The 25,754-nt window shown below is 43.3% G+C and overlaps 1 long non-coding RNA gene across 1 annotated transcript; it reads right to left on the bottom strand.

The window, feature by feature from the left end:
- Positions 1-11,970: 11,970 nt before the first annotated feature.
- LOC106984980 (uncharacterized) lies at positions 11,971-19,538 on the bottom strand. The gene is made up of 3 exons (XR_001431802.3): positions 19,354-19,538; positions 19,046-19,111; positions 11,971-12,226 (listed from the first exon to the last, which is right to left on the bottom strand). It is a non-coding gene; the product is annotated as an uncharacterized LOC106984980 (long non-coding RNA).
- Positions 19,539-25,754: the final 6,216 nt, after the last annotated feature.

The raw sequence follows: 25,754 nt of genomic DNA, 5'->3' as shown, positions 1-25,754 counted from the left end.
CCAGATCAAGAAATACAACCCTCACAGCTCCCCGGAAGGTGTCCTGGTGTCTGTTCCCAGGCAGTTGGCTCCAATCCCTTGTTCTGACCTCTAACTCTATATTGGTTTGGCCTGGTTTTGTATTTTATATAATAGCATCCATAGTTATTTGCACTTTGGTTTTTTAAATTCAATATTATACCCATGAGATTCATCCATGTTATTGCAAGTATCGGTAATGTGTTTTTGTTGATGTGTAGTATTCCACTGTGTTCTTAAAATACCACCATTTAAGAAATCTTTCTAGAGTTTATTTCTTTTAATTTTTAAAATATTTTAAATTTACATCCAAGTTAGTTAGCATATAGCGCAATAATGATTTCAGAAATAGATTCCAGTGATTCATCCCTTATGTGTAACACCCCGTGCTCATCCCAACAAGTGTCTTCCTTAATGCCACTTACCCATTTAGCCCATCCCCCCGACACCCCCTCCAGCAAAACCTCAGTTTGTTTTCTATATTTAAGAGTCTCTTATGTTTTGTTCCCCTCCTTGTTTTTATATCATTTTTGCTTCCCTTCCCTTTTGTCCATCTGTTTTGTACCTTAAATTCTTCATATGAGTGAAGTCATATGACATTTGTCTTTCTCTAATTTCGCTTAGCATAATACCCACCAGTTCCATCCATGTTTTTGCAAATGGCAAGATTTCATTCTTTTTAATTGCTGAGTAATACTCCATTGTATATATATATATATACATCACATCTTCTTTATCCATTCATCTGTCAATGAACATTTGGATTCTTTCTTGGAACTTTGGCTAATGTTGATAGTGCTGTTATAAACATTGGGGTGCATGTGCCCCTGTGAAATAGCACACCTGTATCCCTTGGATAAATACCTAGTAGTGCAATTGCTGGGTCGTAGGATAGTTCTATTTTTGGCTTTTTGAGGAACCTCCATATTGTTTTCCAGAGTGGCTGCACCAGTTCGCATTCCCATCAGCAGCACAAAAGAGATCCTCTTTCTCCTCATTCTTGCCAACATCTGTTGTTGCTGAGTTGTTAATGTTAGCCTTTCTGACAGGTGTGAGGTGTTATCTTATTGTGGTTTTGATTTGTATTTCCCTGATGATGAGTGATGTTGAGTAGTTTTTCATGTGTCAGTTGGCCATCTGGATGTCTTCTTTGGAGAAGTGTCTATTCATGTCTCTTGCCCATTTTTTCACTGGATCATTTGGTTTTTGGGTGTTGAGTTTGATAAGTTCTTTATAGATTTCGGATACTAACCCTTTATCTGATACGTTGTTTGAAAATATCTTCTCCCATTCCTTCGGTTGCCTTTTAGTTTTTCTAATTGTTTCCTGTTTTGTTAAAGATTAGTTGGCCATATGTTTGTGGGTCCATTTCTGGGTTCTGTATTCTGTTCCAGTGATCTGTCTGTTTTTGTGCAATTTCCATATTGTCTTGATGATTACAACTTTGTAGTACATCTTAAAGTCTGGGATTGTGATGCCTCCAGCTTTGGTTTTCTTTTTCAGGATTGCTTTGGCTATTCAGGGTCTTTTCTGGTTCCATACACATTTTAGGATTGTTTGTTCTAGTTCTGTGAAGAATGCCAGGTTGTTTTTATAGGGATTGCATTGAATATGTAGATTCGTTCGGGTAGTATCAACATTTTAACAATATTTGTTCTTCCAATACGTGAGCATGGAATATTTTTCCATTTTTTTGTTTCTTCAGTTTCTTTCATAAGATTTCTATAGTTTTCAGTGTATGGAGTTTTCACCTCATTGGTTAGGTTTATTCCTGGGTATTTTACGGTTTTGGGGGCAATTGTAAATGGGATCGGTTCCTTGATTTCACTTTCTGTCGCTTTATTATTGGTGTATAGGAATGCAACCGATTTCTTTGCATTAATTTTATATCTTGCAACTTTGCTGTATTCATGGATCAGTTCTAGCAGTTTTTTGATGGGATCTTTTGGTTTTTCCATATAGAATATCATGTCGTCTGTGAAGAGTGAAAGTTTGACTTCCTCCTTGCTGATTTGGATGCCTTTTATTCCTTTGTGTTGTCTGATTGCTGAGGCTAGGATTTCCAATACTATTTTGAATAACAGTGGTGAGAGTGGACCCCTGACCTTAGGTCGTGTTCCTAACCTTAGGGGGAAAGGTCTCAGTTTTCCTCCATTGAGGATGATATTAGCGGTGGGTCTTTCATATATGGCTTTTATGATCTTGAGATATGATCTTTCCATCCCTACTTTCTTGAGGGTTTTCTGTCGAGAAAGATGGCTGTATTTTATCAAATGCTTTCTCTGCATCTATTGAGAAGGATCATGTGGTTCTTGTCCTTTCTTTTATTGATGTGATGTATCACATTGATTGTTTTGCAGATGTTGAACCAGCCCTGCATCCCAGGTATAAATCCCACTTGGTCGTGGTGAATAATTTTTTTAATGTCTTGTTGGATCCAGTTGGCTAGTATCTTTTTTAGTATGTTGCATTCATGTTTATCAGGGAAATTGGTGTATAGTTCTCCTTTTTAGTGGGGTCTTTGTCTGGTTTTGGAATCATGGTAATTCTGGCTTCATAGAAGGAGTTTGGAAGTTTTCCTTCTATTTCTATTTTTTGGAACAGCTTCAAAAGGATTGGTGTTAACTCTTCTTTATTTTTAAAAAAAATTTTTCAAAAACTTATTTACTTTTGAGAGAGAGAGAGCCAGCGAGCATGGATTGGGTAGAGGAAGAGAAAGAACGGGAGACACAGAATCTGAGACAGGCTCCAGGCTCTGAGCTGTCATCACAGAGCCTGATGCAGGGCTTGAACTCGGGAACAGTGAGATCATGACCTAGGCTGAAGTCAGACTCTTAACCAACTGAGCCACCCAGGTGTCCCTGTTAACTCTTCTTTAAATGTTTGGTAGAATTCCCCTGGAAAGCCATTTGTTTCTGCATTCTTGTTTTTGGGGAGAATTTTGATTACTAATTCAATTTCTTTACTGGTTAGGGGTCTGTTAAATTTTTCTATTTCTTCTTGTTTCAGTTTTGGTAGTTTATGTGTTTCTCGGAAATTTGTCCAATTCTTCCAGGTTGCCCAATTTATTGGCATATAATTTCTCATAATATTATCTTATTATTGTTTGTACTTCTGCAGTGTTGGTTGTGATCTCTCCTCTTTCATTCTTGATTTTATTTATTTGGGTCCTTTTTGATCAAACTGGTTAGGGGTTTATCAATTTTATTAATTCTTTTAAAAATTTTTTAATGTTTATTTATTATTGAGGGACAGAGAGAGACAGACCATGAGCAGGGGAGGGGCAGAGAGAAAGGGAGGCAGAATCTGAAGCAGGCTCCAGGCTCTGAGCTGTCAGCACAGAGCCCGATGTGGGGTTTGAACTCATGAACTGCGAGATCATGACCTGAGCTGAAGTTGGATGCTTAACCTACTGAGCCACCCAGGCACCCCTAATTTTATTAATTCTTTCAAAGAACCAGCTTCTGGTTCCATTGATCTGTGTGTTGTTGTTGTTGTTGTTGTTGTTTTGATAGCATTGATTTCTACTCTAATCTTTATTATTTCCCTTCTTTTGCTGGTTTTGGGTGTTATTTGCTGTTGTTTTTCCAGCTCTTTAAGGTGTAAGGTTATGTTGTGTATCTGAGACCCTTCTTCCTTCTTTAGGAAGGCCTGGATTGCTGTATACTTTCCTCTTATGACCGCCTTTGCTGTGTCCCAGAGGTTTTGGGCTGTGGTATTATTTTCATTGGCTTCCATGTACTTTCTAATTTCCTCTTTAACATCTTGGTTAGCCCATTTATTCTTTAGTAAGATGTTCTTTAGTCTCCAAGTATTTGTTGTTTTTCCAAATTTTTTCTTGTGGTTGATTTTGAGTTTCATAGTGTTGTGGTCTGATAATATGCATGGTATCATCTTGATCTTTTTGTATTTGGTGAGGGCTGATTTTTGTCCCAGTATGTGACCTATTCTGGGACACATACTGTCCCAGTATGTTTCATGTGCACTCAAGAAGAATGTGTATTCTGCTGTTTTAGGATGAAATGTTCTGAATATATCTAAGTTGATCCAGTCCAGTGTATCATTCAAAACCATTGTTTATTGATTTTCTGCTTAGATGATCTGTCCATTGTTGTAAGTGGGGTGTTGAAGTCCCCTACTATTATGGTCTTATTGTCAATGAGTTTCTTTATGTTTGTGATTAATTGATTTATATATTTGGGCTATTTCACATCAGGGGCATAAGTGGTTACAATTGTTAGGTCTTCTTGGTGGATAGACCCCTTAATTATGATATAATGCCCTTCTTCATCTCTTGTTACAGTCTTTATTTTAAAATCTAGATTGTCTGATATAAATATGGCCACTCCAGCTTTCTTTTGACGACCATTAGTGTTGCCTGCAGAGTTGGAGTTTCTGGTGGTGTTCTCTGGTCCTTTCTAGTCTTTGTTGCCTTTGGTCTTTTTTGTTTTGTTTAATCTTTCTCCCCTCAGAGAGTCCCCCTTAAAATTTTTTGCAGGGCTGGTTTAGTGGTCATGAATTCCTTTCATTTTTGTTTGTCTGGGAAACTCTTTATTTCTCCTTCTATTTTAAATGACAGACTGCTGGATAAAGAATTCTTGGCTGCTTATTTTTCTGATTTAGCACGTTGACTATATCCTGCCACTCCTTTCTGGCCTGCCAAGTTTCTGTGGATAGGTTTGCTGCAAACCTCATCTGTCTTCCCTTGTAGGTTAAGGACTTTTGTCCCTTGCTGCTGTCATGTTCTTTCTTTGTCTGTGTATTTTGTGAATTTGATTGTGATATTCCTTGTTGATGGTCAGTTTTTGTTGAATCTAATGGGAGTCCTCTGTTCTTCCTGGATTTTGTTGTCTGTGTCTTTCCCCAGGTTAGGAAAGTTTTCTGCTATAATTTGTCCACATAAACCTACCTTTTTTTCTCTCTCTCTTCTGGACCCCCCTATGAATCAGGTGTTGTTCCTTTTTAATGAGTCACTGATTTCTCTAATTCTTAAATAGTGTTCTTTTGCCTTAGTCTCCCTCTTTTTTTCTGCTTCATTATTCTCCATAAGTTTGTCTTCTGTATCACTGAATCATGGCTCAAACTCATCCATCCTTGCCACCATGGCATTCTTTCGAGATTGCAGCTCAGTTATAACTTTTTTTTATTTCATCCTGACTAGCTTTTACTTCTTTTATCTCCGCAGAAAGGGATTCTATGCTTTTTTCAATCTCAGCTAATATTCTTATTATTGTGATTCTAAATTTTGGTTCAGACAACTTGCTTGTATCCGTGTTGATTAAGTCCCTGGCTGTCATTTCTTTCTGTCCTTTCGTTTGGGGTGAATTGTTTCATTTTGTCATTTTAGAGGAAGAAAAAGAATTAATAAAATTAAAAATTAAATTAAAAAATTAAAAACAACACGAACAATCAAATAAAGGATGTTAGATCCTAGGTGTGTTTTGGTCTGGTTGTTGAAAGAAGCTTGGTAGAATAGAGAAAAACAGGGAAGAAAAGAAAAAGAAGGGGGAAAAAGTAGGAAAACATTTGAAAATTAAAAAAATGAATACGATAAAATAGAATAAAATGAAATGATGAAAGTAAAATAGAATTTAAAAATTTACAAAAATAAAAAATAGAGTAGAATAAAATTAAAGAAAAATCTTTTTTATAAAAATGGAAAATAAAAATAATTTTTTTCTCTTTCTGTATTCAAGAACAAGAAAAAAAAATTGAATAGATGGACCAGCGAACATAATGAAATACGACTGAAATTACATTGGTTCCCCTAGAAGTCCAACTATGAACCGCTTTATAGTCCATAAACTAAATAGGCCAAGAGACTTTTATGTTCCTCAAGAGTGCAGTTGGCGCGGTTGGGCAGGGCTTTGAGTAACTGCTCCGTTCTCCACTAGATGGCGCTGCTTAGCTTACTGCGGTGGATTGTGTGTGCGCATGCCTGGGAGGGGTGAAAATGGGGTCACCCAGCTACCTGATCCCTAGGGTCAGAACTCTGTGCTATCACTGACTGGCAATCAAGCACCCCTCCTTTGTCTCCGGGTTACATCCACTCCCTGCTTCTACACTGTCCATGAGCAAGCCTTCAACCTGCCAGGCGGCAACTCCCTCCCGAATTTTATCTCAGATGGGGCTGTGTTTCCCAACCCCTCACATCTGAGTGCTCTGTGGCTTTGACCCGCTCAGACCCTCTGGGAGAGGAATGGTCAGTGCCAGCCGCACCCAGGAACGTTCGCGGGACTGTGCTGCTGCAGATGCCCAGAGACTGCTGCCGAGTACCAGCCCGCCCCAGGTCACACGATCATGTAGCAGCAGCATTTCAGGGATTGTGGTAAATCACAACACACATCTGGCACCAAGCTTCAGCACCCTCCGACGTCCTTGTTCCAACATCAGCAAATGTGGCTGTTCTCCAGGGTATTTATGGTATTTAAACCTTCTCCTTTCTCCCTTTCTTATTAAGTCCCTTGTGGGTGATTCCACCTTTTCTTTTTCTCTCCATCTGCTTTTGGGGGGAGTGCTTTTCCTGTACCCTCCCCCTTGTCTCTGTCCTCTCTCCATAAGCAAAACCAGCTTCCTACCCTCCACGTCTTTCTCCCCCAGTTCACCTCGCCGTGCTGATACCTGCCAAGTCCTGTGGCTCAAGTTATGCAGATTATTGTGTTAATCCTCAGATCAGTTTTCTAGGTGTGCAAGATGGTTTGGCATTGATCTAGCTGCATTTCAGGGATGAGAGAAGCAGGAAATTTCCATGCTGCTCTGCCATCTTAGCCCCTGGTGAGAAGTCTTTCTAGAGTTTAAAGACATTTATGTGATTTTATGTTTGGGACTAAGAAAACAGATCAAGTTGCTGTGGATATTCTTGACTGTAACTTTTCAGGGACACGAGCACTCATTTTTGTTGGATATATACTAGGAATGGAGTTGTTGGCTCATATGGCAGGTATTGGTTTACCTTATTAGATGCTTACACATGACTTACAAAGTAGCTGCACCAACTTATGCTACCATCAGTGGTATATGAGAGCCCCAGTTGTTCTATGTTCTTGGCAACACTTAATATTATTTTAGCCATGTTGGTAGGTGTGCTGCACAGTATCTCATTGGGGCATTAGTTTGTATTTCCTTGATGGGTAATAATACTAAGTAACCTGTTCATATGTATCTTCTTTTGCCAAATATCTATTTCATGTGTATCCTTTTTTTGTGAAATATCTATTCAAGTCTCTTGCTAGTTTTTAATTGAGTTGTCTTTTTCTTATTTTTACAGGGATTCTTAATATTTTCTGGTCATGAGCCCTTTTTGGATAAAAGGCAGCTTTTTGAAGTTTTTTATTTATTTTTTATTTTTTTTTTTACTCTTAATGGTGTCTTTTGATGTATAGAAGTTCATTTTAATGAAGTTCAATTTTTTGACATTTTCTTTAATGTTTAGTGGTTTGAGTTATTTTGATAATATTATAGCCCAGCAAACATACTTAGCCAAGGCCTCCTTGTCCATTATCCTCAGCGTTAGGGGACACCCAATGGGACTAGCAGCAAATAGATTTTCATTTCCTTTATTCATAGCTGAGTGTGTGTCAAACTGTCACAGGGCTCTCTGTTCTCTTGGTGGAGAGGAAGTGGAAATGGAAAGGAGGGAGACTGAGACCACCTTGCCTAGAGGACCCAGGTTCTGCTGGGCCTGCTGAGCCCGGTAAAGCAGGAGGCAGGAAATCAATGCAGAGGTAGCATTGGGTCTTGTCTGCAATAATTAAGGGCTGATCAATGGCTCAGGCTTAAATCCATCAAATCAGTAACTCCTTCTCCCACAGGGAGGAGTCAGGAAGGTCCATGTGGACCTTGGGGGCAAGGGGCTAAAAACCCTTTGTTGCCTTCCTTCCTAACCCACTGGGTTTTGTGGCCATACCTGTGGTCAACAAGGGGATGCTTCCCTTTAGGGCACAGTGTCTGGCCTCCATCTCTGTGCGGCTGCTCTTCTGTGCCTTTTCCCATATATACCTGCCTGGGATCATGAATGTGGATAGTCCATCTGCTTCCTTCAGCTTCAGAGTCACAACAAGACTTTTCCCCTAAGTTCCAGAAAGCAGCAATTCCACTCCTAGAAATGCACTCAAGAGAAGTGTGGGAATATATTCACTGAAAAGCAGACACTGGAATGCTTATACCAGTGCTATCCCCAATAGCCCCTGGCAGGTGCCCCTCAATGGTTTAAGTGGGTAAACAAACTGGCTTATTTACCCAGTGGAATACTATACAGTGGTGAGAATGGGCGGCATAGATTGCTCACCTGATGTTGCATGGAAGAAGCCGGACACACAGGATTATCTGCCATGTGATTGCACATGGGACATAGAGTCCCAAAGCAGGCAAAATGAACCTGTGATGCCAGAAATCAGGAAAGGGTTTTTCCTTGGAGGTGGGTGGGAGACCAGGAGGGCTCTGGGAGCTTGTAATGTTTGATTTGTTGATCTGAGTGATGGTTATGTGGGAATGTTCATGTAAGACCCATCCACTTAAGGGATGTTCGTTTTCTGTGTGCATATTGCATGCCAAAAAGTGAAAAAAAGAAAAAGGTCTGTGCCCGGGGAAGGCCTCAGAGTGGGAGATGGTACCTCACAAAGATAAGCCTGCTAGTCCCTTCACGTCCTCTAATTATGCAAGTACTGGTGGGGGGCCCAGAGCAGATGGAGTCTTTCCAAGAACCACAAAGGCAGTTCTCCCCTCCAGTTGTCTTTAGAGCCTGGAGTTACTGGGCAGGAAGGACCACATCCTGGGAGACAGCCCTTTTGAGTTCTGGACAAAATGCTTTTGGCTGCAGTTCTGGAGGCCTCTCTGGAACCATGAGCTGTATTGTCTACAGGCAGACAGGAAAGAGAGGAGAGAGCGAAGCTCAGAGTGAGGACGATGTGGTGAAGAAGTGTGTCCAGCACAGGAAAGACAGGGCTGGGAGAGGACAGGGATGTGGTTGGGAGGAGGGGGCAGCACTCTGGTCCCTCAGGCCACCCTTGACTGATGGGAGAGTGGAGACCTACCCTGGTACAGGGTAATAATCTGGGCTCTGGCAGGCGGGTGGGAGTGGCAACTGGGGGCACTGGCTGAACTCCTCCCTGGAGCCAATCCCAGGTTTCCGGGCTTCTGTGTCCCCATTTGCAGCAGGACAAAGCTTGCTGTCCTTTCTTTCTCTGGGAGGGTGGCCATGAGCAGGCCTTTTGCCAAGACAGCAGGATCCTCTTACCATACAAATTAGACAAGGCAACACGGCCAAGTCCTGCTGTAAGGCCTCACAATCTCAGACCCAAGTGTGACTCCATCCTGGAAAGCTGGGGGGCTCTGTGAAGCCCCAGAGGTGTGGGAGGAAAGCTGGGGTCAGGGGTGATGGCAGGTGCCTGTGGATTCAAAGATTCCTGGTCTGTGCTGGGGGTGGCTCTGTGCACCCTCGCTTTTTCTGGTTAATTCATTTCGGATCAGATAATATGTTTACATGGTTCAAAAATCTAAATGATAAAAAAAGTTTACTGCTAAAAATTTGCTCTTCTATCTGGGTCTACCCTGCTCTTCTGTGCCCCCTGTAGGCACTTGATGAGCTCTCTGTATATCTAGTGCAAGTTTATGACTATGTGAAATGCAAGCATATAGAGTATATAGTTTATTCCGTACCTTTCTCATTGTTCTTTGCCTCACTTAAAAAAATTTAGTAGCATGTTCTAGAAGTCTCCCCCTATGCATGCATGGGGAACTTCTTTTTTTCTTTCTGAGAGCTTTGCTGTGCTCCAGCGTCTTTTTAACCAGAACCCAGTTGATAGGATGTTGGCGTGCATGTGTGACATTTTGCACCAAAGCAGACATGTCTGTAGGAGTCTTTCCAGCTTTTATCATCCAGACCTAATCCCACACTGACTCCCAAGGCCCATGTGGCTATGTACCAGCCCCAGCTATCTGGGATGTTGCCAGGACTGTAAGTCATGTGATCCTGATTTCTAAGTTTTCCTATTCTCTCTGTCTCCACCTGCATAAAACTCCAGTTTAGGGAAGATTTGACATAGCTTGACCCACTTCCATGGATGGCCCCTTTGATAGGACCCAGTGTGAGCCTCTGGTTCCCAAGGACTAAGCCATAGAAGGCTCAGAGTGATTCCTCCAGTCCTGTTGACCCCCAGGAGCTGTGAGGATCTTCTGAAAGTCTTAGGCAGTGAGCCCAAAGATGTGATGGGCCCTTGGCCTGGTGTGTTGCCCCCAAAGCCTCATGGATTGGAGTCTGGTGTGGGAGCTGGGCTGTGAGCCAGAGGCCCAGGCCAGTGTTGAGAGAGGTGGGCTAAATGAGTTCAGGAGGTGGACCTGCCCACAGGACTACAGACCTGGGGCTCTCTGGACATGAAGGAGGATTAGCGCAGGGTACCAGTGAGCCTGAGCAAAGACATGGAAGGGAGACAAAGTGACTTCTGGCTGCCAGGCCTCCATCTGAGAATGGAACCAGAGCAGGCTCCCAGGGTCAGTCAGGATGGGCACTTGGCCTTTCCCAATGGCTTCTGGAAGGTTCGTGGCTTGAGGCAGAGCATCAGAGAAGTCCAGAGCTTACTCAGGGGTCTTCTCCATGGGACAAATGATGACATTAGAGGGACTGTGCCAACAAGAAGGGGGTAATGGACATCAGGAAGATGCATGATCTCAGGTTAGTGATGATCACAGAAGGAAGGATGGTCTACTTCCTGCACTGTGCTTTGCCTTAAAGCTGAGACTGAGAATTTTGTCCCAGGCTTGTGTTGAAGCCAGGACTCCAGGCCCACATGACAGGTTAATATCCTAAGCTGGTAGGTAAGCTCTGTGTCCCAAATATGTACCTGCAACCTGAGTGTGAAGCCCATTTTCTAGTTGCACGTGAAATCCAGGTCCTAGACCCATGGTTAAGGCTATTCATTATGTCCACATTCAATAAATATTGATCAAGCCCTGTGGTAGACTGCGTTATTTTCACAAGGGAGGGCTATGCTTCCCAGCCCTAATCTTAATCAGTGAGATGCAAGTAGTAGCAGAAGCTTTAATGCCATCATGTAATTTCATTATGGCTTTCTTCTCTGCCATCAGACTGGCATGGCCTGGTAGGGGCTGCCACTTTAGCCTTGATGCTGGAGCCAAGGTGACATAGAACAGAGACCCAGCTAAGCTGAGAATGACATAAATACAATTGAGGAATAAACCTTTGTTGTCCTAAGTTACTAGGATTTGGAGTCATTTCTTACTGCAGCATAACAGCTTCAGCTGGCCAATACAAGAACCTACTCTATGCCAGGCCACGCACTGTGCAGGGGGATATAGCCATGAACAGGACTGTGGGAACATGAGAGTCTGAGGAATAACTCCGGCATGACAGGAAAGATTGGGGAAAAGCAGGTTTATGGAAGAGATCAAGAGTTCTGTTTTCAGTATACTAACTGAAGTGTCTATAAGATATCCAAGTGGAATTGCCAAGTATGTGGTTGGATGTAGGAATCTGCAGCTCAGAAGAGAGCTTTGGGATATAAACTTGGGCCTTGCTGGAACCTAGATTGTCAGGAGCCAGTCACCATCAAGAAAGCAGGTAGCTCACACGGTCTTGGGAAAACAGAAGTGTTCTGGAGAGCAACAAAAGTATTAGTAAGGGTAAGGCAGAGAGCGTAGGAAGAGTCTTGCCCTAATGCATGGAATGGGGATTCAGGCTGCATGTTTTTTAAATTAATGAAAGAGAGATCCTTGATAATTAGAAGAGTCAGGGACATCCAGGCTGGCGGCATTTAAGGTCATATCACACACACCTTAGAGCAGTATTTCCAAAACCAGGTCTGCATATCACTGGTGCTACCCAAGCTGGTGTTAGGGAAAATTAAATTATATATTATATTACATTTGTTATTTTACAGTTGTGTTATTATTTTCAGGTATCTTCTATTTTTGGTATTTGATAGTGGTTTTACGTTTTCAGTGATGACATACACATACTTTGTGAAAATATATTTAAACAAAGATATAATTTGATTTAAAGAACATTTTTAAGGGGTGCCTGGGTGGCTCAATTGGTTAAGCATCCAACTTCGGCTCAGGTCATGATCTCGAAGTTCTTGACTTTGAGCCCCATGTTGGGTTCTGTGCTGACAGCTCACAGCCTGGAGCCTGCTTCAGATTCTGTGTCTCCCTCTCTCTCTGCCTCTCCCCTGCTTGTGTTCAGTCTTTCTCTCTCAAAAATAAAATAAAAACATAAAAAATTAAAAAAATAATAAAAAACATTTTAAATTATTGTACATATAGTATACCAATATGCCACAAAAACCAAGTGAGTTGGGTTAGAGAAACCCATAAAGGTAAATCACCTGACAGATGAGAAAGGATGCTCAGCAAAGTGAAATACAAAGTGAAATAACACGGCAGATCTCCCCACTAGGCAATAGTGCAGCTGGGGCTCAGACCAAGTCTGGCATGATGGGCCGCCCCTCTGAGGCCAGGAGGGGAGGGACTGGGCCCAGATCCCAGGGCTCCCCTCAGTGGCTGGTACTGCTCAGCCTTTCGGTCTCCATTGGGCCCGCATCCACTGAGGGGGACATCCTCCTGGCTTGTGCCCTCCTCCTGGGCAGGATAGCCCTTAGAATTCTTCAGCAGCTCATTTTCCAATGTGGCCAACAAGCACTTTGGCCTCTCTTGGAAACGTCTCTGGCCTAACTGACTAATTATTAACAAAGAGCCAAATTGTGTACTTGAGTCCTCTAGTGGGGACGTGAGTGGGGTGGTGGCTTAAAAGTCTGACTTCTAAGTAGGAAACCATGCCTTGGGAATCTTGACAGTTTAGGAAAGATTACAATCAGAATGGAGAAATGTATGAAAATGAAACCATGGCCAAATTGGGTTTTTTGTCAAAACGCCGAATGATAAAATTATTTCAAAAATAAGACCTGGCCAACATTTTATGAGAACCAGATGCCCGAGGGCCTTCCAAGGCCTCTCTACAGCTCAGACCCTGGACCAGGGTTGGGCAGAGGGGCTCAACAGGGAATGGGGAAGGCCTGAACCAGCAGAGAAAATCTAGTTGGTGAACAAACACCTGCCTTCTCTTGGTGGCCTGGAGATCTGGTGAGCTGGTGGCTCTTGAGTACATGAGGCAGTATCTACAGAACCCTGGCTCAGACCTAGATTGCAGTTTTCTATTTGTCATTCACTCACTGTGACATTGATTAATCACTTTCTTCTCTGCACCTCATTTTTTTCATCTGCAAAACAGGGGCAACAATCCCTGCTTCATAGGGTTGTTGTGTAAAGACAGTGGAATATTTTAGTGTCTCTGGGCCACAAGGCCTGGCATGTGTCACTCCCCAGTTTTCCAGGAGTCTTACCTCATTGCTACCATTAACAGCTGAAACAGTATTTGGCTGATTGGAGAAAGAGTCAGATAGAAATTTGAGTAGCTCACAGAATCAAAAAATGAAAAATCAATTTCTCAGGACACGAACAAAGGCAGTTCCCACAAAAAAAAAACCACTTGATAACACTTCTCTCAGGGAGCAGCAATAGAGACACAGTGGGTCAGTTGTTTTCCATCTTTGCATTACCCTGCTCAAGATTCAGATTCCTTGGTGAGCCTGTTTCGTTGGCTTGTGCCATGGGCCCTTGGCCAAGAAATGTTTTCACTGTTTTCTCACAATAATGGAATGCAATATGCACCTGTGTTTTCCCGAAGCAAAATTGCTGTTATTGGAAGTGAGACTGGATATGGGGAATGCAGGAGAAAGGGGTGGGGTGGAGAGGGAGTGCAACCATAAGGTCCTTCCACCGAATGTTAGACCTCTCAGCCCCATCTTCTCTTCTGACTGAGCCACTCCCTTCATCCTGTGTCTCCTGGTCCCAGGCACTCTCTGAGGAGTGTTAAAGCTAATGCAGCTACTTGATAATGTTCAGTGTCAAAGACACATCTTTACATTCCCCAAATCCACTCTCTCTCTGGCTCTTCACAGCACACTTTTGAGCTGACAAGGCAGGGAATCAACCCTCCCCCTCCCCATTTTCAGAAGGCTCTGCAGAGAATCAGAAGGGAGAAGGGAGAGGGAGTGGCTGATCCCAGGTCATAAACCTGTATCACTTAATAGTAATAGTTTGTCGGTTTATTCTCTTAGGTGTTCTGTGGATATATCTGAAAATAGTAATAGTTCATTTATTCTAATAACTAAATATTTTATTTTGTTTTTATTTCTTTACATTATGCCAAAATTTACAATAAAAATGACCACTGAAACTCCTATTTCCTAAATTTAACGAGTATGCTGATCATCTCCATTAAGCATGATGTTGGTTGATGTGTAAAGTACTTAAAATAGTATTTGGCATACAGTAAGTGCTACATAAGTGTTATAGAGTAATCATCATCATTCTTTAATATGATCACTACAAATTCTGTGCCTGTCTGCCTCACAAGCATAGGCAATATCTCCTTTACCCCTTCCTTGCCTTGGACTTGGGTGTAGCTAGAGAGTGCATTGGGTTGTAAGGCCAGATGCTTACATATATAGTATAAACTCAATGAATATGCATGCCTGAATGAATCAGTTGAAGGAGTTCTAGTAACTCTTATCTGGGATATGCTGGGCATGAACACAGTAGAACAACAGGATGGTCCTTAAAGTCTGAGGTACAGATGGCCATCATCAACTCTTTCCCCTCTGCATGCATCCAATGTGCCTTACACCAAGAGGTGGACTCTTACCTTATCCCTAGAATCTGGCCTGGCCTTAATGACTGGAAGTAACTTTCTTGAACTACTGAAGCTAGGCCAATGATAGGCCTTGCAGCTTCTCTTAATGCACTAACTCTTGGAATACTCATTCTTAGAATGCTCCCTCATGAAATTGAACTGTTATTCTGTGAGAAGCCCAAGCCATATGAAGATGCCATATGTGAGTGTTCCAGTCAAGAGCCCCAGCTCAGATTCCAGGTGACAGTTAACATTAACTTCTAGCTATGTGACAGAGCCATCTTAGGTGTCCTTCCCAGCTGAACTTTCAGATGACTTGTAGCCTGAGCCAACAACTGACTATGACCACATAAGAAACCCCAAGAAAGAACTGAACCCAGACAATCCACAGAGCACACACTGCTCCCCCTCTCAGGATCCAGCTGCAAACCCCCAATTCATTGACCAAAACCTGATGTCCACAGGGTGGAGAAGTATAGTCTTCCCTCAAAAAGGGTAGCAAGTGTTCAGGAGCAATAGTAAGAAAATAAAGGAAAGTGGCTGGATACAAGATAAACACAACTATAAGTTGCATTTGTATATACTAGCAAGTAACCCTTTATAAAGTGAGTAAGGAACCCATTCACAGTCATAGCAACAAAAACAAAATATCTAGAAACAACAGTAATGCCTTGGATACATCTGTTTTTTGGTACAATTCCCCAGGGACACTGCAAGAGGTTTTGTAATGAGTTCATTACCAGAGATTGCATATTGGAAAATTTCCAGTGAATTTGCAAATAGGCATACTGCTTCTGCCAAATGACTAAAAGTGTTCTTCTGAACTGTTTTACTGTGTATGTGCTGAGGTTGAGATAAAATGGTAAAGTAGGGAAGCTGGTCCTATTGGACTATAATTGAGAAATTCTTTCAAGTATGTGCCAACTATAGAAAAACATGAAGTCAGCTGCAAGTGTGGGACTCATTAGGCCTGTGTGTCAGCTCCCATGAGCACAGCTGACCCTGCTGAGCCCTCTCCCTCTCTGGGTGCTCAGCCCAGATCTGGGTGGATGACCCCCCAAGAAGAGGCAAGCAGCCTTCAGGGCAGAGTTCCTGACACAAGGCTTGGCAAGTGCCTCTGATCATCCCTTCTTCCAGGAAGGGATGTTCTTTAATAAACTGTTAAATATTCTTAGATATTCTTTGATAAACCATTACATTCATAAGCAACATGGAGTAAACACCCTAAGATTCTTTACCTTTGGGGGTGAGACTGTTACTAAAGCTGCAAATCTCTCTAGAAGAAGATCCCACTGTGCATAGTACACACAAAATCCTGCATAGTACTCTAGTGGTTGCTGACTCTAGGAATCTTGTCCCATAGCTACATAATGAGAAAAGCCTGTAAATTCTAGTGGTTTGTATGACAAGGGGAAGGAAGACAAAGGTGAAAGAGGAATTTTTGTCATGGAAGAAGCTTAAGCATGCCTTCATGGTGTTGGGCAATAATCAATGGAGGGTGGTGAAGTGGGAAAAAAAAGTCAACTATGAAGGAAGGAGGCTCCTGAGGCTTCTGAGAGGATGGGATCTAGAGCCCCGGGAGCTGGGAAGCCCCTGGGAGATGGAGGACATCTCTCCTGTGGAACAAAAAGGAAGGAGAGAAGGAGGGAGTGGTGGGGCTTCCTTGGTCTAGCCATAGCTAACCTTGTGTATACACTGGCCCTCACAGGCACAGGTTCTTAGGGATGAGTGTCAGAGTGTAGGATGCCATTGCTTCACGTGCCATTTACTGAGCATTTACTGTGTGCTAAGTACTATTCTAAGACATGGTCCCTACTCTCAAGGAGTTTGGATAGGACATATAAGTGAGTAAAGTTATGTCAACAAACAGGACAATTTCAGGCACTGCTCAGTGCTGGAAGGAATGGAAAAAAAGAGGGTGGGGAAATCACTTCTAGTTAGTGCCTGGATGAAGCAAGGAGGTTGCCCAAGAGAAGAGCACCACATGGGGCAGACAGTGAGCACAAAAGCCCTGAAAGTGGTTGGGCTCTATGTCTCCAGAGACTATGAGTTCTCCTTGCTGGGTAACTCCTCCATGACTACCATGGGCCTCATACAGAGTTGGTGCTAAGAGCCATTAATGAATAAATGAATGAAGAAAGGATGATGTGTGCTCCACGGCCCTCTGTGATCTGGGCCATGGATACACCCTGATTCTCATTTACCCCATGTGCACCCTTGTTCACTCAGAAGCTAATGAGACATACTTCTTCCCCAGAGCCTATGTTCAGTTGGCCCTTCCCATAGATGTGCCCTTCCCCCATGTGTATCTTTCCCCTGGGGCGTCCCCTTTCCCAGAAGCACATTGCTCCCTCACCTGCCTTAGGTCTCTGCTCAGCCATCACTCTATCATGAAGCTTCCCTCCACTCCCACCCTGTTTAAAAGGCAACCTCTCGGGGCGCCTGGGTGGCTCAGTTGGTTAAGCGTCCGACTTCGGCTCAGGTCATGATCTCGCGGTCCGTGAGTTCGAGCCCCGTGTCGGGCTCTGTGCTGACCGCTCAGATCCTGGAGCCTGTTTCGGATTCTGTGTCTCCCTCTCTCTGACACTCCCCCATTCATGCTCTGTCTCTTTCTGTCTCAAAAATAAATAAACGTTAAAAAAGTTACAAAAAAAAAAAAATAAAAGGCAACCTCTCAGTGCTCCTCTTCCTCTACATAATTTCCCCCACCTCATATACCCTGTAATCTCCATGTGTTTTTTGTTTGTTTGTTTGTTTGTTTGTTTGTTTATTGTCCATTCCCAATCATCAGGTGTAAGCGCCATGAAAGTATGGTATATTTTTAAGAACTGTTCTTTGCTGTATCCCCAGTCTGACTGACACATAGCTGGTACTCAGTGCATACTTATCAAGAGAAAGAATGGATTTTGACATATCTGTCTCCCTTCCCTGACTTTGAACTTCAGGAATGATGGAAACTTGCCTTTTTATCAGAGTCAAAACACAGTGGGCACTTGTTTAAATGTTGTTTGAAGTCAGTGGCCCATCTGCTGCAGTGTGGAGATACCAATAATTTCATGAAGCTTCAGAAAAACCCTTACAGGAAACTCCCTGCACCAATGGCAAAGCCTCATTCATGCTCCATTAGCAGCATTTCATTAGATGACCTCACTGGGGCTTACTCACTTTGAGCAACAAAAAATTTCACAAGCACACAGTGTCTTCTATCATGGAACTATCATGGGGAACTTAAAAATACAGGAAATTGGGAGCAGCCCTTCCTTGTCCAAACCCCCAGCAACAGGGAACCAAATGCTTTAATCAAGCTCATCGGTAAACCTAGAAGTGGAGAGATGTCTGTCTGTGATCTTAACCAGACCTGGTCTGACAAGGCAGCTTGCCAGAGGACTTGCGAGACCAGGAACACGGTGCCTATGTTCCTGTTTGTTTGCTGTGGGACTTTGTATGTGCAATACTAGTTGCTCCAACAAAGGCCATTGGGGCCCCCATCTGGAACTGAAACCAGAGCCTGCAATCCCTGTGTCTTCTTCCTTCCCTTCCTGACCCATGTTCCTGTTTCCTGGGCCAGCAGGGCCTGCCACGGGTGGCTCTCCTGGTCCTGCCTGGCCTGGCCCTTCTGCAGCCTATGAATGCCCCTTTCCCCTTCTGGTGTGTGGTTGCTTTCAGGGTCTGGAAATGGGGGCCCAGCCTGGGTGCAGGTGGGGACTTCAATTAAACCACCCGGAAGGTAGGTCCTGAGGGCACAGATTCCTGTGCCCCTAGGGTCCCAGGGAGATATCCAAGGGTCTATTAATCAGTTCACTCTAAAACTTATTGAGCACTTCCTACTGCAGGCACTGTGTTGGGTGCTGGAGATATAACAGTGAGCTGGTGAACATCTATTTCTAGACTGTGTATGGAGACTCTTTAACTGATATGCCCTCAAGTGCATGCTATTGGACAACTGAACACCTGCTCTTGCCTGCATCTCTCCTCAGTCTATTGCCATGCCTCTCCAGGGTAGCTCTCTTGGAAGCAATGGCTCCAGGACCCTACTGATGTGTTCTGTGACTCCATCACTCCTCTCCTGGGGGACAGGGAGCTAGAGAGTTGCATGCATGCTCTCAAATCCTTCAGTCTCCAAGTGACGTTTCTGTTCCCAGCCATTGGCTAGAAGAGTGGGGCTGACTTGGGGACGTGGGAGTTGCAAATGGGGATCTGGGGGTGGTGGTGCATAGATATTTGGAGAGTAGCAAAATGTCTCAGGCACTACCTCTTCCTACAGAATAAATATTCCATAGCATGGGGGTTGGTGAGGAAGAAGGGTAGAGTTATACTCACCAGAGAAATTCTCAAAGGTGATGGGCTGCTCCCAAACAGTACCTGAGTCACCATGCCTGGGGTGCCCTGAGGAAGAGCCCAAGGAGATAGACTGTCATTAGCCTCTGAGCCATCCACTGGTATGGCCAGCATGCTGTCCACAGACCTTCTAGCCAAGTAACTCCTTTGTGTGGGGTCAGGCCTCCCACCTGACCGCATACAACTGGCTGATTCCTTTCAGCATTCCAAGACCCCATAAATAGCAGTATATGTGGGGGGTGGTGGGGAGCCCTCAGTACCCGAGTAAGGTGAGCTTGTGCTAGACCTACCTGGGGTGAATTACTCTGCCCAGCACAGACTGTGGTGGCAATCAGCTAATGAGTGGGAATTGGGTGCATTGAGACCAGCTCTGCAAAGGGAGGGGACATGGTGCTGTGAAAGGGAGAGGTCAGAGAGGACCACTGTGACCTAAGAGTTTAACAGAAAAAGAGGGCAAGGGTCGTAGGAGAGCACACTCAAGGGACTGAGAGGAACATAAATTAAGGTTGTGTAGGCAACCAGAGCAAGTGAGTTGTTGTCATGTCCTGGACACAGGCTCATGCAAGAGTCCTTGAATTGGGAATGTGACTGGCATGTGACTGAGAGACAAGCAGGGGACAGAAAGGAGAGAAAGCAGCAGAGCAAGCTTGCTTCTGGTTGCTTGATCCCATGGAACGTTCAGCAATGCATCTCAGATTTGTCTTTCAGGGGAGGGGAATCAAGGGCTGCTTCATGGGACATGGAGAGCCCTCATGTCTGGATTGCCCACCAACCCTTAGCCAACTGTCTGGGAGCCCCCAGGTGGGAGGTGGGAGGTGTTGACAGCCTTTCCTGACTGCAATGCTGCCAGCACTCACAAAGAAACAAGAGGAGGCCACGTCCAAATGGACAAACATTGTGATGCTTGCTTAACAGAGCACCTTCTATTTCCTACTCTGACAAATATATTTCCAGAATGATCTGGAAGGCCAGGTTTGAGTGCAAGCTCTTAGGCACTCACAGCACCCCATGCCTTCAGGGGCCCTTAGGAGAAGCTTGGAGTTGATCTGCATGGAACTGGGCCAGTTCTGTGTGGACCTTTGTTTTTACTTTCCTTTATTTTAACTTTTAAAAGAAGTTACAGAGGGTCGCCTGGGTGGCTCAGTTCATTAAGTGTCTGACTCGTGACTTCAGGGCAGGTCATGATCTCATGGTTTGTGAGATCAAGCCCAGCATTGGGCTCTGTGCTGAGTGCTGAGGGGGGAGCCTGCTTGAGATCCTCTCTCTCTCCTCTCTGTCCCTCTCCTACTCATATGTGCATGTACATGCACGCTCTCTCTCTCTCTCTCTCAAAATAAATAAACCTAAATAAATAAATAAATGAATAAATAAATAAATAAATAAATAAATAAATAAAAGAAGTTACAGAGAACTTTGGTTGAAAGACATCCTTCAGATCCTTCTTCTCATTGGAGAACCCCTTTCACTGTTTTGGACATTGAACAGCCAGGCACCCACCTGGTGAAGGCATTCTCTGTTACTAGTATTGAACATAATTTGGCTGCTTATATTTGATAATTATGTAAGTTTACTTTGATGCATTCATTACTTTTAATTGCTGTCTCTTTATCCCAACTGTAATTAGTGAACAATACCTTAATTCTCCAATATTTTTAGAATCTTCCTTGATTACACATTGAATTGGAATGTTCTCACCATCTCGTTCCACCCCATTGTTCTGTGTGGGGTTGAATAAACCTGCCAGAATCTTAGCCCACCTTCACAGTGCCTCCAGCGCTCCAGTGGGCATTGGGGGGCTCACAGGGTCTGTCAGGGGCATGCCCCTTCTAGGCCAGATGGGGTTGATGTGGTCTCGGCCCACTGGGCCTGGGAGAGGCCAGAACCTCTAAGAACTTTTGCATGATGGGGGTAATGTCTTCTGTGACTGGGAGAAACACCATCTTTTCATCATACCTGTTCACTTTGTTCTGCAAAAACAAAAACTCATCTTCATGCATGTGTGTTACTATAAAGGAAATTTAGTGTAGGGAACCATGCACCCCATATCTTGTGCTGGACTGGGGCAAAACGGGGGACTACTTTGGACTTGAGGAAAGGGGAAAAAGAGGGTCTTGAGGACACCTTCTGCTTAAGGGGCTACCTCTAGGGGGGGGTCTCCATTCCTATATGTGGGGTAAGGAAGCACCAAAGTTAGCCTGAATCTGCCTTTGGAGATTTTCTAGTTCCTTGGTAAAAAATAGATTCAGAGTGCCTGCCTGCCTCTCAGCATTCCTGCTGAGGAACTGGCAACTGGCAAGGCTATGAATAATTCCCTTGGTTGCTGTAGCAACAGAGATTTCCCAGAAGCATAATCGGCAAGAGTGAGGTCGGGTTTGCTTTGTTGTCCAAAGCAGGTAACAGAACAGAACAACCTGCTTCTGCTGCACGCTGGATCACATCTACCTGGTGGCCTCACCTCAGTTCCTGCCTGGACTCTGTCCTTGCCTTCCCTTCATCTTCACCTGCATGTGGCATTAGATCATTTGAAAACACTGCAACCAGTGCTTTTAAACCAAGGAGTTTCTCTACTCCAGTCAAGAAAAGGCTGGGCAAATAGCCCAGAGCTCAATGCCGTGGTCAGGGATCCTGCTCTGGCACCCCAGGCAGGCGCCCTGTCCCTCCTGGTGGACAGAGAACAATGGAATTGCAGGCACAAGCTGGGATCAGGGACAGGATGTGGGCGGTCCTTTCCAAGGACATTTGTCACATCCCACCTGACTGTGTCTCACAGACACTTGAATGGCACGGGAGGAGGGAAATCCTGTATTTTACTTTTCTTGTCCCTGTAGAAGAGAGAAGTAAGGAAGAAAGCAAGTAAGAATGAGTGTTAAGTGAGCCAGCCTAGAGTTTCTGACACAATTATTAATGCTTGTTTTTATAGAAACAATACGTGGACAGAATTAAACATTCAAATTGCACTAAAAGCATGTGACTGACAAAAATGACCAGCCCATCACACCACACCTGTCCACTTGCTGGCTTGGCTTTACGGAGGCACTCACATCCCCTTCTTCAGGGGCTAGCTTTGCTCACCCTCATGGCCCAGTGCCTAGAACAGTGTCTGCCACATGGTAGGCATTTTACAAACTATGAGTTGAATACTGAGTTGATCAAGATTTCTAAATAATATGCTTATACTATTACTACTCCATGAGACATTTTTGACATGAGCTGTTGAGAGTCTGTATGACAGATAAGGATTTAGTCCTTATCCGTGACCCCCGTTTCACTCTCTGTATTTTCCCTCTCTCTCAACCTCCACCCCCTCCCCATCTCTCCACTTGGGTATAGAAAAATTTGGGTAAAACTAATAGTCTGTTATAAAATTAATAATTTGCTATGGCTATGGCTATGTAATGTTATGCACTGCAGAGGCAATAGCAGTATACTGTGGGGTTTTTTTTTCTGGTCCTACTTTTGTTATTCTTAAAGTTGCCTTTAAAAATTTGCTTCATTGTCCAGGTACAGTAGTCCCCAATTATCTGTGGTGCCGCTTTCCACAGTTTCAGTCACCTCCTGCCCCGTCAATTGTGGTTCAAGAAGGTCAGTAGTAGCCTAATGCTACATCACATGTCTATGTCATTCACCTCAGTCCATCTCACCACATGGGTATTTTATCATCTCACTTCATCACAAGAACAAGAAGAGTGAGTATGGTATAGTATAGTAAGGTATTTTGAGAGGGAGAACATATTCACATATCTTTTATTATAGTACATTGTTATAACTGTTTTATTTTATTATTTGTTATTGTCAGTCTCTTGCTGTGTCTAATTTATGAATTAAAGTTAATCATAGGCATGTATGCATAGGAAAAACAAAGTATAAAGAAGATTCGGTAATATCTGTGGTTTCAGGCATCCACTGGGGGTCTTGGAGCATATCTCCCCCTAAGGGGGGAGGACTATACCAATCCTTATTTTTTGTTTTTAAAAAATGCCCTATTAGACCTGTCAAATGCATAAAGACATTCTTTCTAAGGTGCTTCATCCCAGCAGAGAACCTGTCAGTTTCTGTCCTGGCACCTCCAGCTCATGCTTGTCGTCCAGGCTGGCCTGCCACATTGAGACCACCTTTAACCTATTTCTTGTACTGACCCCCCCCTTCTTCCTTGATGCAAATATTGCTGTTTCTTGGTTTATTCTGTTGTTTTCCTAGCTTACGTACATCAGTGGCTTCTAAAAAAGAATGTGGTGTGTGTGCACACGTGTAAATTCGGTACAGGTCTTCAAAAGTGCTCCTTCCACTCTCTCCATGTGTTTCACTTTGAAGTGGGAATAAAATATGACTGAAAGAAATTTCTCCTCCTTGTTTTGAGCACAATCTTGTTAATCTCGCATTGGGAAGATTACTATATTTGCTCCCCCATGTCTTCATGTCTGACCTGTTTGGAGCTGGTTTTCAGTATGTCCTCTTTTTCCTGGGTTCTGAGGTTGTACAGTGCTTTCCATCTTGATGTCCTGGTCCTTCCATTCCTACATAGCAGTTGACCTTACCTTCTGAGGGTGAGAGGAGGTGCCATGATCTGAGACTTTCTCAAGTGATTTATTCTTCATAGGAATCTTGTTTCAGAACATAAGAGACTTTCTTATTTCTTGGCTGATATTGATTTATTATTTGGAGCTTTTTTGGGTCCTCTTCAATGTCTCTAACTTCTTCAAGGTGTGTGTGTGCACGTGTGCATGTGTAAAAGACACAACGCAGGCAAAAGTTTAACTTTTATACTCAAAGGGCTTCTATAAATTGACAAAAAGAAGACAAAGAGAAAAAAGTAAAATGCAGGCAAATTACAGAAGAGGCATTCAGATCACCCATAAACTGTAAAAGATGATTATTTCCTGTGGTGGCCAGAGAACTGTGATCTCAAAACCACAGTAAGATTCAAGTTTCACAAGTCTGATCAGCAAAAATGAAAAAATCAGATAACATCCAGGGCTGGCAAGTCACTGCTTCCTTACACTGGGCTGTAAGGGTGGATGAAATGTTATATTTTACAAAAGCAAATTTGGTAATTCTATGAAGGGGTGCCTGGGTGGCTCAGTCAGTTAAGCAATTCAACATTTGGAAGACTAGCCTGGAGAAGAAGTTCCGGCACAGAAGGGTATTTACTACAATGCTGTTGGCTGTTGGGAGTTGGGATTACTGAACTGGGGTGATGTGTGTCAGAATGACTGAATACTCCAGGACACACCCATGTGCATTCCGTAGCAAATGAGCCCATGTCCTTCAGCTGTGAGCTTGTGTATAAATGATGGTGCACAAACTCAGTGAAGTTGTCTGCAGATACACAGAGGAATACTAAAAGAAAACATTAAAAGTATTTCAGTCATCAAATTGTCAGAGGTAGTGTCAGTGCAGTTATTCTTTACATGGTTGTATGGTATTGTGGGATAAAGAAGTGCTCATGACAACGGGTGTCCTTGGGAACAGGATTTTCAACAGAGGAAGAAAGTGATACAGATGTGAGATCAAAGGGGTTCAATAAAGTGTTGCAAACCTAAATTTGAATGGAAAGTTTCCATATAAACTTTTGATAAATTCTATCTTGTTGAAAGTATTTCCTATGACTGTGCATATTGGGCACATATTAATTTTGTAATTTGAGGGGTACAGGTCTCTTGAGAAATAGTTAATTCCTGGTCTGAGGTAAGGGATGTACAGAATGAACCTGTCACATCCTCTCATGTCAGAAAGCAAGGAACTTTCAAACACTCCGGGATGGCACAGTTTCCACTGGCTGAGACAGGACATCTGAACAATAGGAAATAATGAAAAATAGCCAACCACAAGAATAGGAGTACAGAAAATACTCCAATTCTGTGAGGTCATAACAGTGCGTAAGAAAAATTATTGACACTATTAGAGATGCTAGGGAACCTCATAAAATGAAATAACAGATCCTGTCTATCAACTTTGGTGACAACTAACATAAATAGACACAATCAGATATCACACATCTCTTATGAAAGTAGCAACACTACTTAAGAAGTTTTCTCAAAAAAAAAAGTGTTCTCACCAACAAACACATGAACAAATCAAACCTGAGTCTAATAGGGGTGCCTGGTGGCTCAGTCAGTTAGGCGTCTGACTTAGGCTCAGGACATGATCTCGGGTTTGTGAGTTCAAGCCCCGTGTTGGGCTCTGTGCTGACAGCTCAGAACCTGGAACATGCTTCAGGTTCTGTGTCTTCCTCTCACTCTGTCCCTTTCCCACTCTCACTCTGTCTCTTTCTCTCAAAAATAAACATTAAAAAATTTAAAAACAAAACAAAACACCTGAGTCTGATAATGCTTCTAGCTCCAGCTACAGATTTACAGCAAAGGAATGCAACCCCCAAGTCCAGCAGAAAACTCTACAGGACAATCCACTCTGTTTCTTCAACAAGTAAATTGCAAAGAATTGACAGAATGGTGTTGGAGGGAGACAGGGAGAGGAAGGGAGGAAGAAGGAGAAAGAGGGAGGGAGAGGTTGAAAGGACGAAGGGGGAAGGGAAGAGGGAGAGAGAGGCTGAAAAGGACTTAGAGACATATCAACAAATTGCAGCATGTGAACCTGACTCAGACCTACTAAATGTACTATATGTGACAACTGGGGGAATTTTAATACATACAGGATGTTTGATTATATCAAACAATTATTGTTAAATTTTAGG

This window comes from Acinonyx jubatus, chromosome A2, assembly GCF_027475565.1.
Source record: "Acinonyx jubatus isolate Ajub_Pintada_27869175 chromosome A2, VMU_Ajub_asm_v1.0, whole genome shotgun sequence".
NCBI lineage: Eukaryota > Metazoa > Chordata > Mammalia > Carnivora > Felidae > Acinonyx > Acinonyx jubatus.
This window is presented reverse-complemented; position numbering and strand designations above follow the sequence as displayed.